Below are 14,371 nucleotides of genomic sequence, written 5' to 3' on the forward strand. Positions count from 1 at the left end.
CTTTCCCAGACAGATGCCCCTGGTGCTACAGACCTTCTAGGACAATCCGTATGTGAGGCTTGAGCCCAAGGTTTGGGATCAGCTGTGGCAGAGGAACTGTCAGCTCCTCCTAAGGGAGGGATCAAAGGAGTAGTGGGGAGTGAAAAAGGAGGGAAAAGTGGGAAAAGGAAGGGAAAACCCAAAAAAGGACTCTTTGGAGAGAGGAAAATTGCACAGTGAGGGATTAATTGTGGACACCACTGAGCAACAGTGCATGTAGGGACTGGAAAATCCCCTTCGTCACCAGTGAACTTTCTCCCTGTAAGCCAGACCCTGGCATGCAGGTTTCCTAAAGCTGTGGAAAGGAACTCGTTGGAAAGAGTTCATCATGTTGAGCTCAACCACGTCACGTCTGGATGGGAGGGTGATCCTGCAGAGGCTGCATAGGAGACAAAGGCAGCACAGAAAAGATCATACTGGAGGCTGTTTTGGGAAATGGTTCAGGAGAGGATATGCCAGATGGCAGCATGGGACTGTGCTGACCTCCAGATGGGTCCAGCAGGGCTCTACGCTTCCATACTGGACAGCTGGCCTCCCTGCTGGCCCCTGGGGAGACAGGTTGCTGGGGCCAATGCCTGGACCTGCCTTCACAGTCTTCTTTGGGAGGAGAGGGACAGGGCTGAGGAAGCTCAGGAAATGATCAGTAACATGTAATTTAAAAAAATAATATCCTTTCATAAGAGCAGCTAAAAATGGCCCTCTTGGCACTCCAGCAGATCCAGCAGAGGAACCAGCTGGCAAAAGGGAGATGCAAAGAGCTGCAGAGCAAGTCTACGCAGCATGGAGGGATCTCTTTAGTCTGTGATTACATTTGGTGTGCAAATGACACTTTCTGCTGCATCTGACAGGGGAGATGGTTTGGAGTAAGTGGCAGGGGTCAGATACCCTCATTTAGGATGTTTCATCTGAATCCTCACTGGTTCCACTGGACAAAACCTAAGCTTTCCTGTGCTCTGAATGCCTTATCTGGGAGGTGCTTCCCGGGAGCCCCTGGGGCTCTGCTTTGAACCCAAAATATTTCACAAAAGGATACTGCAAATATTTGAGATACTGAAGGCATTGGAGGTCACAGTGATCATGTTATACTACAGGGAAAAATGCCAGAAGAACAGAACCAGAGTCCTGAAAAGCTCTGGGAGGGACTAACAACAGAAAAATACTCCAGGTTAAATAAATAATGTATAAGAAAAAGTGGTTGAACAAAGATTGAGCTTCAGCCACATCAAGAGCTGCCTGAGCTGCCCATACAAACCATGCCCCTGCCCCAGTGTCAATGCAAGTTGCATTGCTTGGTCTCCCACCCACGCACCAGTCCAAGCCAGCAATGCCTCCTGAACCAGCTGGCTAATCCCAGACCAAATGTATTTCCCGTTGGGAGATGTGCAAAAATGTCACTTGCTGGGGACAGGCCCCTGGTGCAGTTCTGGGTTCTGCAAGACACAGCCATCCTCCCACCCCCTGCAGCTGAAGCCATACTGGGAGCATCGAGATTTGGGCTACTTAAACCAGCCAGAGGACACAAACTGTCCTTTCAGGCTTGGGAAGAAACCTGAGAGAATCTCTGTGCTGCATGATCCTCTCTTCAGAGCTGTGAGAAGAAGTGAGGGAGCAGGAACTGTGAACACAGAGGACAAGACATTCCCTGCCATGGGCAGAGATGCCCTTTGGCAGCAGAGACCATGCAGGAGGTGAAACTCCAACCAGTTAACTCTGCCTGTCCTGGCAGCACAGGAGGAGAGCACTCCCAGGAAGGAGTTCCTGCAGAGATCCCAGGCTGTCTCTGCTGGAAGCCTTGTGCCCTGGGATAGGATGAGGGCAATGGATTCAAACTGGAGCCCAGGAAGTTCCACCTCAACATGAGTAAGAACTTCTTTGCTGTGAGGGTGACAGAGCCCTGGGACAGGCTGCCCAGAGAGGCTGTGGAGTCTCCTTCTCTGGAGACTTTCCAGACCTGTCTGGATGCCTTTCTGAGTGACCTGCCCTGGTTTTGGTCCTACTCTGGCAGGGGGGTTGGACTGGATGATCTTTGGAGGTCCCTTCCAACCCCTAATGTTCTGTGATCCTGTGATTCTGTGAAGGACAGGGACATCCAGGGACCCACTGGCCTGGGTTCACTGTGGCTGCAGAATAAAATGTTGTATAATGCAAGACATCAAATGCTAGAAGCCATCAAACAAAACAAATTAGGACAGTAGTTCCAGAAATTAGAGACACAATCCAGCACTGGCATCAAGTCATATAATTAATGACACACTAGTTCTCCATTGTCATCACTGCAGTCCAGGAATAGTATCATTAGAGACTACAACGCCCAGTCATGTAGAAAAGCTGCGCTCACTAGACATGACACACCTACTGTGCTGGCGACAAATCACGAGCCATAATTCCCTGTCAGGAGCTCTAGTTTCTGTAGAGACCAGGCTAATGATCCTCCACCTAGTGAGGTCATGGAAAGCACTGTCAAATGTTCAAGTGGAGGCCTGACATACCTTCACATCCCTGAGCCATCCCATCCAGAGCCGCCCATTCGGTGTTGATAAATTCTTGGAGAAGTGCCACACAACTGCAGCCATCACCCCCAGAGGCTGAGAAACAGGCATCTGGTTACGAAACCACCTCAGCTGAAACATGAGGAGCCTCATTAACTCCATGGAGAAGACAGCATACGGCACGTGCTGGTGGGAGAAGCCTCCCCCAGCCTTTACAGACACTGTAGGTGGGAAGAACCAGGCAGGATGCTTTTGAGGTGACACCCTGCAACACCTGGGACATGTGATCTGTGGTCCTCACAGGTTGTGGCATCCCTGGACTTTGCTGCACCCCTGGGAGTAGGACAGCCAGGAGGACGGACCAAACGTGCACCAGCTCCTACAGTGTCTTGGTTCATGGGATACATGGCGCACTGGAAATTGTCATGGTGACATGAAGGATCTCCACCCAACTCCACCCAGCTTTTTCCCTCTAATGTTTGCTAACTGCTGTTAGATTAAAGCCTGCTCCAAGATCCGGTGCAAGGCAGCTGCTAATGAAGACACATTCACTCCTTTGCAGAGGTCCCTGGGGATTGTCCTGTCCTCCTTTGATCTCCTGGGACAGCCTAGTATCCAAACTCTCCATGAAAGAGATCAATGAAATCCCTCTGAGCTGCAGCATCCCCAGAGCACAGGGGACGGTGCAAGAAAGAAAAAAGCAGCAAAAACCAATCCTTCAAATAGGGACAGTGGCAGTGGAGACCTGGCAAGGGGGCAGCAGAGCAGCCCCGGGGCTGGAAGGGCTTGGTGTGTCACAGTCCCATCCCAGCCTGGTGGGAACAGGCAGACCCTGCCCACCCCGCTGGGCTGGAGGCCTCAGGAAGCAGCACCATAAGGTTGGGTGCCAGAGCCAGCTCCTTTCCTCCATCAGTGGGAATCTGGGCTTGTTGAGGAGGAGATGGGGGTGTCCCACTGGCCATGGTTGGGGTGGGGGGATCCTGTCCCACTGCTGGGTTTCTGAGAGTCAGCCTGAGCAAGCCAGGGCTGAGCTGCCAGCTCCCAGGTGAGCACCAGGACCATCCACATGGGTCAGCCCAGTGCCAGAGCACAGAGACAGTGGTGTCCTCCTGTACCCTGCCGAAGGGTGATGCTGGAGGGAAGGAAGGGTGGAGACTGGGGCAGGATAGCACCTCCAGAGCCATCATCCCCCACCCTGAGGGCTGCCAGGCACATAAGCACAAGTTGACATCAGAGTCTGGGTGAGATGTGCATGCCAGGACTGGGGCTGGCTGCTCACCACTGGCCAGATGTGCTGAGACCCAGGGCCAGAGGGCTCCCCCTACACCCCACTGCCCTCAAGCGGCTCCATCAGAGCTGAGCTATGCCAGGCATGTTGCTGAGATGGCCATCTTAAACCCTCCTATGTCTGCATGTCTAAGCTTAATGGGTTGTGACAGGGTCTTTTGGAGGGATCTACATAATCTCTGCTGATGGATCCCATCTGTTCCTCCCTGAGCCCCACAGATATGGTTATCAAGCCTGGTCCAGCTACCTGGGCCACTGTGGACACTGGATGTCCCTTGACATGGACTTGCCATGTGCCCCTTGGCTGTGCTTCCCCTTCCTCACAGCTGAGCCCAGACAGTGGCCACCAGCCCCAGGTCCATGCTGGTGAGGAGCAACACCTGGAAGGAGTGCACTGCTCTCCAAGGGGTGAGCAGTGCTACTCTGAGGGGCTGCAGGAACGGATGCCCAAGTACTGCAGGACCTTGGCATCCCTTTTTTGTGCTGGTTCAGCCATGGTAACATCTCTCCAGGGTTCATCAACATGAAGAAGACCTCAGGTGAAGGTCCAGTGCCCACGTCAAGGCTGTGAACGTCTGAATGGATCCTGGCCAGGGTGTGCAGTGACAGGACCACCTTGTGGAGGTGGGTCAACTGTGAATGTGCAAGATCAGTGGGGAACTGGTCAGAGAGACCTTCCATGGTGCCCTGCAACTCCTGCAAAGGATGAGCCCTCCCCAGTGGCAGGAGGGAGCAGGGGGTGAGCTTTGGAGCAGAAAGCTGTTAAGAAGGACATAAGAGGGCAAACATGATGACTGGCTTTAGAAGAAAAGCCCACTCTCCAGTGAGTTGCTAGCAGGTGGTGGAGCCTCCAGACAAAAACTGCTACACTGCAAAATCCACATGGGACACAAGAGGGGCTGGAAAGAGAGGGGACATGTGGGAGCACAGAAGCAGAGCAGCGTAAGAAATGCAAATCAGCATGGAATGACCACTGGAGTCCAGTGTGCTGGGACATGGCCTGTGGCCCAGGCAGGGCCTGCCCTGCCATGGCACAATGTTGTCCTGCCTGTCACACTGTGGGGTGGCCCATGTTGGGGCGGGGGAGGGGGGCAAAGGACTTGACTCCCACAGGGAAGAGTTGGAGCAAGAGCTGTGTGCCTCTCTCAGCTATCACAGCAGGGTTAACCACTAGACACTGCACAGGGCCACGGAGAGGGATGGTCCTTCAATTTTCCATTATCCAGCAGGTTCTGTCATGCTGGAGCTATTTGTGAGGATCTTCCCAACCAGTGTTTGCAAGCTCCAGCCATAAAGCAGCAGAGATGATATCTGAGTATCATCACCATGCATGAAATTGCACCTCTGCCAAGTCCCAGCTGCAAGGAAGCCATTCCCTCCTCCCCGTACAAGCAAGCATTCCTTGGCACTTGGATGTCCAGGGAACAGCTGGCCCAGTGCCCACCAAGGCACCTGTGGATGGCTCAGTGGACCTCTTCTGCAGGTTCCCATGGGCATGCACAACATCCCTCCTGAAAAGGTCTCAGAAGCTTGCACACGTCTCATGGAGCAGATCTCCATGGTCAAAGGCACTCACTATACTTCAGCAGGGACAACCCTGGACGTCTCCACTGGGACCACAGCCCACCAAGAACAGTGATGTTGATGGCCACAGCCCACCTGCATGTCCTGACTGTCCCCAGCCTTGCTGGTGGCAGTGGGTTGGCCTCTCCTGCCCCACATGAGCAGAGATGTGGTTCAGAAGGAGGACTGCTCTGTGCCATGCTCCCCAAAACCTCAGTGAGATGCAGGCACAGATTTGAGCCACCTATGACATCTCCTGCCTGGTATGGTAATGCTGTGGGGGAAACAGCCAGGGTCTGAGACCTTGGTGCATCTGCAAGTCTTGTGGAATCCAGGTAGGAGGGAAAGGAGAAGTCTCTGGTGCTCTTGCCAGAACAAGCTCACAGCAGTCCTTGGTCCCCTGTGGCTGTGGGAGGAATGTGAGACCCCTGCTCCAGATCTAGGTTTGTAAGCAAGTGGTATTGCTATAGGTGTATCTCCTGAAGTTCCAAGAAGTACTCTGAGATCAGGGATGGGCTGACTTCCAAAGCACCTGAGGATGGCCTGGCCCCACCCCAGCAAACACCAGATCATGTCCTTTCACCCTCAGCCCATCCACATTGTCCCTTCCCCAGACCAGTGCTGCCTCCTCCTCCTACTGCCTTACACTTGCTCAGCTCCCAGGGCCACCTGAAGACCATGGTCACCTGGAGATGTCCACTACTGAGACAGTGCCACAGCCAAAGGCCAAGGGCAACTACAGCTTCCCAGAGATGCACTGTACAATCACTCAGAGGGGTGGGGACCTAACCATGGCCTCATATCAAGACCGTCTGGCCACCAGTCTCCTTGCTGGGGTCCTCAATGGAATTTGGCTCGAAAATCCGTATGTTCTGGTGATCCCTGCCTTGGAGTGAAGTGCATGAGTGGTTCCATTAAGTTCACTTAGGGAGGAGTGTGCACTTAAGTGCTTTGCTGGATGAAGGCCTAGGAGATGGGAGGGATGAACTCCAAGTGGAGCGGGGCAGGAAAGAGCCTAGGCACTTTGCTGCAGCTGGTGGGATTTCCAGCCTGGAGACAGAGAAGCAGGGCAGGCAGAGTGTGGAAATCATGCCTGGGAGCTCCAGAGAGGACAGGGGCTGGAACCAGCATCTTGGACAGCCCAGATGGTGGTTCCCAGTCCTTGAGGACCAAGGAGAAGGGCCCATTTATCCTTCAGACTCACAGCTTGTGGAACATGTTCCTACTTTCTGCCAGATGTTTCAAGGTCTGCTTCATTTCTTGCTTCTTTCTTCAGCTGATGAGGCATCAGTCTCTGGACTGTTGTCTTAGTGCTCAGCACAGCTTCTAGAAACCCTTGAATCAGTGCTTTCAGATGAGCTTATTTGGAAAGTGTTAGGAAAAAAAGAGAAACAAAACCCATCCTGGAGATGACATCCTTGCCAGAAACTTTGGAGCGAGGTCACCAGGCGCAGTGAATAGGGCTGACTCGTGTTTGCCAAATGCTTTGAACACGTGTCTTCCTGCAGAAACACGGGGTGGTTTTGCTCTTGTTGCAGCAAAAGAAATGATGCCACTTCTGTTGGGAACCATCCCTGCATCCCTGGGCAGGGTTCCACTCCCTGGCACCACCTGCAGGGCGAGCAGATCCAGCCAGCTTCAGCATCCCTGAATGAAAGTGGAAACCATGTATTTTATTCTTCTTCTTTTTTTTTTTTTTAAATGAAAATGGAGATGTTCTGAATTGAGGAGTTAACAAGTTAGCCCTGAGTTGTTCAGCATGGTGGCCAGGTGCCTGCCCCAGAGGCAGCAGCTCTTCTTCCCCATGGTTTTCCTGCTCCCTTCATGCAGCCACTGCCTCGCAGATGTCCCCATGGCTAGTTCAGAGCTCAGACCCCTCCAGTGCCTCACTGCACATGGCAAGCAGGTGAATTTGGGACAATTGTGCACCAGGAGCTGCAGAAACCCTGCTAGGAGACTTCTGGCTGCCAAGAAGACCAAGGTAGCCTCATTCTTGCCCCTAATCCGCTCCTGATTTTGATCTGAACGATCTGCAGGTTTATCTGCAGGATGAACTCCAGAGGCAACACAGAAATGGCAGGAGTTGGGTAGAAGTAGCATCACCTCTGGGCTGGCACTGGCAACCTGATGTGTGGAGGAGGAGACCTCAATCTGCCCACAGGGAGGAGAAACCGACCCCTTTCCCTGCCTCTGGGGGTCCTGGTTGATGGCACATGCAGAGGAGCCAGCAGTGTGGCCTGGCAGCAGGAGGGCCAACCCTGTCCTGGCATCAAGCACAGCATTGCCAGCTGGTAGAGGGAAGTGATTGTCCCACTTTGGTCTGCTCTGGTGTGGCCTCACCTGGAGCACTGCCTGCAGGTTTGGGCACCACAATATCAAAAGGATATCAAGCTATTGGAGAATGTCCAGAGGAGAACCACAAGGAAGGGCCTGGATGGAAGGATCTTATAAGGAACATCTGAGGTCACTGGAACTGTTCAGCTTGGAGAAGAGGAGGCTGAGGGGTGACCTCATTGCAGTCTGTGGTTCCTCACGAGGGAGGGGCAGGATGGGGCAGGTCCTGATCTTCTCACTCCTGTGACCAGTGACTGGGGGAAATGGCAGGAAGCTGAATCAGGTGAGGTTTAGGTTGGATATCAGGAAAAGGTTTTTCACCCAGAGGGTGGTTGAGCACAGGAACAAGCTCCCCAGGGCAGTGGTCACAGCACCAACCTACCTGAGTTCAAGAAGCCTGAATTGGGTTAGGGATCAGTTGAGTAATCTGGACATCCATAAATCAATGGGTCTGGATGGAATGCACCCAAGGGTGCTGAGAGAGCTGGCGGAGGTCATTGCTGGGCCACTCTCCATCATCTTCAGTAAGTCATGGGTAACAGGAGAGGTGCCTGAGGACTGGAGGATAGCAAATGTCACACCAGTCTACAAGAAGGGCAAGAAGGAGGACCCGGGTAACTAAAGACCGGTCAGCCTCACCTCCATCCCTGGAAAGGTGATGGAACAACTTGTTCTTGTCACTATCTCCAGGCACATCAAGGACATGGGGGTCATCAAGAGCAGTCAACATGGTTTTATCAAGGGTAAATCATGTTTGACTAACCTCATAGCCTTCTATGAGGAAATTACTAGGTGGATAGATGATGGTAGAGCGGTAGATGTGGTTTATCTTGATTTCAGTAAAGCATTTGACACCGTCTCCCACAGCATCCTTGTAGAAAAGTTGATCAGGTATGGGTTTGGTGACCAGGAAGTGAGGTGGATTAGGAACTGGTTGAAAGGAAGGAGTCAGAGAGTTGTAGTCAATGGGGCAGAATCTGGTTGGAGGTGTGTGACTAGTGGAGTCCCACAGGGGTCGGTACTGGGACCGGTGTTGTTCAACATCTTCATCAACGACCTGGATGAGGGTATAGAATGTACCCTCAGCAAGTTTGCTGATGACACTAAGCTGGGAGGAGTGGCTGACACACCAGAAGGCTGTGCTGCCATTCAGAGAGACTTAGATAGGTTGGAGAGTTGGGCGGGGAGAAACATGATGAAATTCAACAAGGGGAAGTGCAGAGTTTTACATTTGGGGAAGAACAACACCATGTCCCAGTACAGGTTGGGGGCTGAACTGCTGGAGAGTAGTGTAGGTGAAAGAGACCTGGGGGTCCTGGTAGACAGGAGGATGACCATGAGCCAGCAATGTGCCCTTGTGGCCAAGAAGGCCAATGGCATCCTGGGGTGCATTAGAAAGGGTGTGGTTAGTAGGTCAAGAGAGGTTCTCCTCCCCCTCTATTCTGCATTGGTGAGGCCACATCTGGAGTATTGTGTCCAGTTCTGGGCCCCTCAGTTCAAAAAGGACAGGGAACTGCTCGAAAGAGTCCAGCGCAGAGCTACGAAGATGATTAGGGGAGTGGAACATCTCCCTTATGAGGAAAGGCTGAGGGAGCTGGGTCTCTTTAGCTTGGAGAAAAGGAGACTGAGGGGTGACCTCATCAATGTTTACAAATATGTAAGGGGTGAGTGTCAGGGGGACGGAGTTAGGCTTTTCTCAGTGATGACCAGTGATAGGACAAGGGGTAATGGGTGTAAATTGAGACATTCAAAACCCACCTGGATGTGTTCCTGTGTGATGTGCTCTAGGTGACCCTGCTCTGGCAGGGGGGTTGGACTAGATGATCTTTCGAGGTCCCTTCCAACCCCTAAGATTCTATGATTCTATGAAGCCTTTGGATGATGCTCTCAGGCACAAGGTGTGATTCTTGGGGTGCCCTACACATGGACAGTAGACTCCATGACCCTGATGGGTCCCTTCCAATCCATCATATTCTATGGTTCTATGAAGGTGGGGAGCACAACACAGGGACAAGGGGCACGTGGGGCCAAGTACAGCAGTGGGCTCAAACCACAAGCGTGACATATTCCAACCTGTATTGCCAACACTTCCAAACCCACAGGGGGCATCAGTCATCCTGGCAGATTAACTCCCTGAAGGCCCTTGTGGAGTCCTGTGTTGGTCAGCACTCCGTGCTCATGCAAAACCTCCCAGTCTGCACAGGCAGTACAAAACACCTGGGAGGACTCAGGCTGCAGAAGGCTGCAGGTCCCCAAGAATATTGCATTTACCCCTCAGGAAACCATGATCCCTTGGTTTATCCTGTTCAGACAGGAAAAGGAATCACAATCCTCCTTCTGTGTCTTTCCAGGTCACTATGCCACCCTGAGCCCTGCAATGACATTGGGTGGAGGGACAAACAGCTGCTTTTGCCTTGCCTATTGCATACAGGGTGCATGCAGAGAGGTTTTGTCATGAAGGGAGACCTCTCCAAGCCACCATATCCAACCTGCTCCCAGAACCACACTGTGGAAACATGGCTGGTGGGCACCAGAGAGTGGCATTTCTCCAGGTCCCTGTTGGCACACAGACTTGGAAATAGAAATGATGGGCAGAGTTCAGGTGACCCAGCTGAAGCCTGTGCCACCAGCTGGAGGCTGCAGCCAGATGCTTCAGGGCCACCTCATGCCAACTAATGTCCCTGCCTGGGAGAGCCAAGCAGGCTCCTGCTGCAAAGGGTTCCCTGCTGCTCCTCCTGCAGCCCTGGGGAGCAGAGTGGCACAGGGAGCTGAAGTGCTGCCTGCAGCACCACAGGACAGAGATTGTGGGGAGAGTCTGGGTCCTCCAACCCTGTGAATTGGCCACCAGAAGGTGTGGGGCTGCCTGCTGGGAGGGACTGCCTGTCCTCCCACAGCTACAGAGCTGGTTTGGATAAGGGTGCACTGAGGGTTACAGGCATTATGGACATCTTTGAAGCCTGCGGTGAGACCAGCCACTCAGCCTGCTGGGCAGCCCACACAGGAGCCCAGCAGTGCTGGACATGGACAGGACACCCCAGAACGCAGAATATTTCCCCAGCACTGGGTCTCCAGCAAAGTGTGAGAAGGCTGCAGGTCCTCCATCCTCAGCTGCTGGGATCCCATGGGGTGACAGCAGGACTGGGCTGGTGTCATGCTGATGGATGCTGGGGCTGGGGTGAGCAGCAAGATGAGCAGCAAGAGAGTTGGTGCTGGGCTGAGCAAGGCCACAGTTCTGTCCAGCAGAAGCAGGAGGTCTGAAGGGCCTGACAACTCCCAAACACACAGCATCAGGACCAGCAATGCAAGTGGCAAAGAGCTGAGCCAGCACAGGGGGACTGTCTCACAGATGCTGGACACAGGGCTGTACCAGACACAAAATCACAGAATAGTCACGTTTAGAAAGGACCTCTGAGATCACCAAGTCCAACCATAAAAAAACAAACAAACAAACAACAAACCCGAACAAAACAAATCAACAAACAAAAAATCCCCAAAACCCTCACATCACACAATCTACAACCTCGGCCACTAGAGCATGCCCTGAAGTTCCTCACCTACATGTTTCTTGAATACATCCAAGGATGGTGACTCCACCACTTCCCTAGGCAGCTGTTCCAGTGCCTGACCACTCTTTCAGTAAAGACTTTCTTCCTAGAGAAGAATTCCTGTGCCTGCATATGGTCTCCCATGGCAGGCAGTGCCTGAGCAGAGATGGGTGCTGGGTCCTGCATCCAGCTGGGACTCCCCAGGAGCCACAAAATGAGACTTGAGCTACCTGGGAGGGTGATGCTAGTGGGGCTGGAGGGATTGCCTCCCCTCATTCACACAAGGGTCCCTGGCTAGCTGCAGAACCTGCCCAGGCACAGCACAAAGCCCAGCCTGCAGTGCAGTGATTGGCAGAGGGAGCAGGTGATTCATGTCCAGTCCTTCCCCAGCCTGGAAACATTCTTGGCACATGACAGCTCCTAGCCATCCCACTGGTTAGCTCTGGTTGAGCCCAATCCGGCAGAAGATGAGGCATACGTGGCCCCATCCAGCCCCCTGTGGTCTGGCCCTAACCCCACAGCACTGCAATGCCCCTCACAAACCTGCACCTCCCCCTGCCCCCCAGCTCTCTCCCATGCCCCCCCTGCATGAGCAGGAGCAGGAGCAAGGCAGAGTTGGAACAGGCAGAAAAAACAGGAGAAAGGGACCTTCCCACCTCCCAGACATCCCGGGGAGCTGCACGGAGCGTTGTTGGTCACCTGTGGTTGTGTACAGGGTAAAGGCCGGGGAAGGGGCTTTGCTGTGAGCCCAGGACCATGTGCTATGAGAGGTACCCTTTTGGTTTTCACAGAACCCCAGAGTGGTTTGGATTGGAAGGGATCTTAAAGATCATCCAGTTCCAACCCCCTGCATGGGCAGGGACACCTCCTACCAGCCCAGGCTGCTCCAAGCCCCATCCAACCTGCCCTTCAACACTGCCAGGGATGGGGCAGCCACAGCTTCCCTGGACAACCTGGGCCAGGGTCTCACCACCCTCACAATGAACAGGCTTTGTCTGACCTGGAAAAATGCTACAGAGGAGCAACTAGGCCTGTGCCTGGGGTCATGGCAGTGTGTCAGCAGGGGACAGGGATGTGGCCACATGTTGCCAACAAAATCCAATGAGACCAGTGGGAATGCATAGCTGCTGTGCTGGATGCCCCAGGCAGGTGACTCTCACACGGGTGCCCCGCGTCTCAGCCCTCCCGACCCTGTGCTGCTGTGGGGCATGGGTAGGGGTGACCCACTGCAGCACCCTTGTCTGGCCAGACCTTCTCAAGTCAGCAGCCCTATGCTGGGAGCTGCTGCCAGCCCATGAACCCAGCCCTGTGAGGTGTTAGCTCATCTCCCTGCTGCTCACAAAACCTGGTAGGCACCTTGCCATGCTCTTGCCTGTTTGGGACCCAAAGGGATGACCCCAGGGCCAGGCTAGATTCAATCCACCCAGTGTGGGAAGGCCGTGCTTGGTCCCCCAAACTCTCCTGGCCCCATGGGGCTGGGGTGCATGGGAATTCCCACCTTCAATATTGACCCATGTGTCTGGAAGCTCCTCAAGTCCAACATGCCAGCAACGGGGGCAAGGGATCATAGGCTACAAACAGTAGAAGGGAGCATCCAGGAGCTGCTTCTCCCCATCTCTCCAGGACTCTCTCCAGGGATGGAAAGCCCAGCACCAGCATAGACATCTGTGCCAGGAGTGGAGCAGGAACTGGAGCATGAGCGGGACCATGCGTGGCCATGTGCTGAGCCTGAGCTCCAGTGGTGGAAGGCACAGAGCTTCCAGCTGTGCCCAGGCACCAAGGACAGGTGGTCACCATCCCCTCCACTCTCTCTATGCCAGGATGGCCACAGCAGGTCTATAACCTGGACACAGTAGAAGGAAGCCAGCATGGGAATAATGTGCTGTTCAAGGGAGGGAGATCCTGTGCCACAGCCAGGGCCAGGGGAACGTGATAGGAACCAGCAGGCAGGAAAATAAACTCCATCTTTCCCAGGGCTTCAGGGCCACGGTCCTTCTGGTCACTATTTTTTTCCCTTCTCCCTCTTAAATAAAAGATGATGTCACCCATTATTCTGGCTGCAAAGGGGCTGCCAAAAGCTCTGGCCTTTTCCCAAGCATCCTCCAAGCCCTGCTCACCTTCCCAGTACAGGACTGTGGACATGAGACCCACTGGTTAGGGTCAGCCCTTCCTATGGCCCCTGCTGGGTTCAGAGGTCAAGACTCACAGGCACTGCCATGGTGTCACCAGCCCACTGCCATTCACTTCATCTGCAAACATTCTTCTCTTGAGTCCTTTAACCCCTTAGGGGCCTGAAGCCCCCAAACCTCCCACACTAGTGGTGAGGAGCCCCAAGAACCCATCTGGGAGCACTGCCCATAGCAAGAGTCCGGGTTAAGTTTGCTGGGTCTCAGATGGTCCCCAGGAGGCTGTGCACAATATCCTACCCCAAACCAGTCTGCTCTCTCCTCCAGACAAGGAGCAGAGGCAGATCAACAGCCCCTGAAAGAACACAGGTGCTCTGCAGGTGCTGCCCACCTGGTGAGCCTACATGGGCCCGCAGCGCTGGAAGGTCAGAAGGACAGAGGGGGGCACAGAATGAGCCTGACCAGGGCAGGATGGTGGAAGGGAGAAGAGCATCTCACCACAGGAGGCAGATCCCCACCCATTCCTGGCCATGCTGCAGGTGGAGGGAGGACATGGGGGGTGGAAAAGAGTGAGGGTGCTCTGAGACCCCAGTTCAGCCAGGCATGGAGGCTCACCAGATCTCCCAGGTTGCTGCCTGTGGAGATTCATGTCCTCCTCTCTGCACCCAGAGGACACCTCTCTGCACCCAGGCATAGGTTGTCCTGGGAGCTGGGGAGCAGCCATGTCACAACCCACTGGGACTCTGCAAACTGTCAGTACCTGTATGACCAGCAGCCCACCATGGGGTCAGTCTGGACCAGTCATCTGACAGCAGCTGCTTTCAGCCCTTCATGGAGAAGCTGGTTCTGCAGATGCAGCCCCTAAAGCCAGAAAATCACTGGCAAATTGCCCCCAAGGGGCTTAGCCCATCCCTTCCCTCTGTGTCATCTGGCAGCATCAGGTGGATGTCAGGCAAACAACACAGAGCTCTGGAGACTGGGATGGTAT

This window comes from Chaetura pelagica, unplaced genomic scaffold (genome assembly GCF_000747805.2).
Source record: "Chaetura pelagica isolate M959 unplaced genomic scaffold, ChaPel_1.0 scaffold325, whole genome shotgun sequence".
NCBI lineage: Eukaryota > Metazoa > Chordata > Aves > Apodiformes > Apodidae > Chaetura > Chaetura pelagica.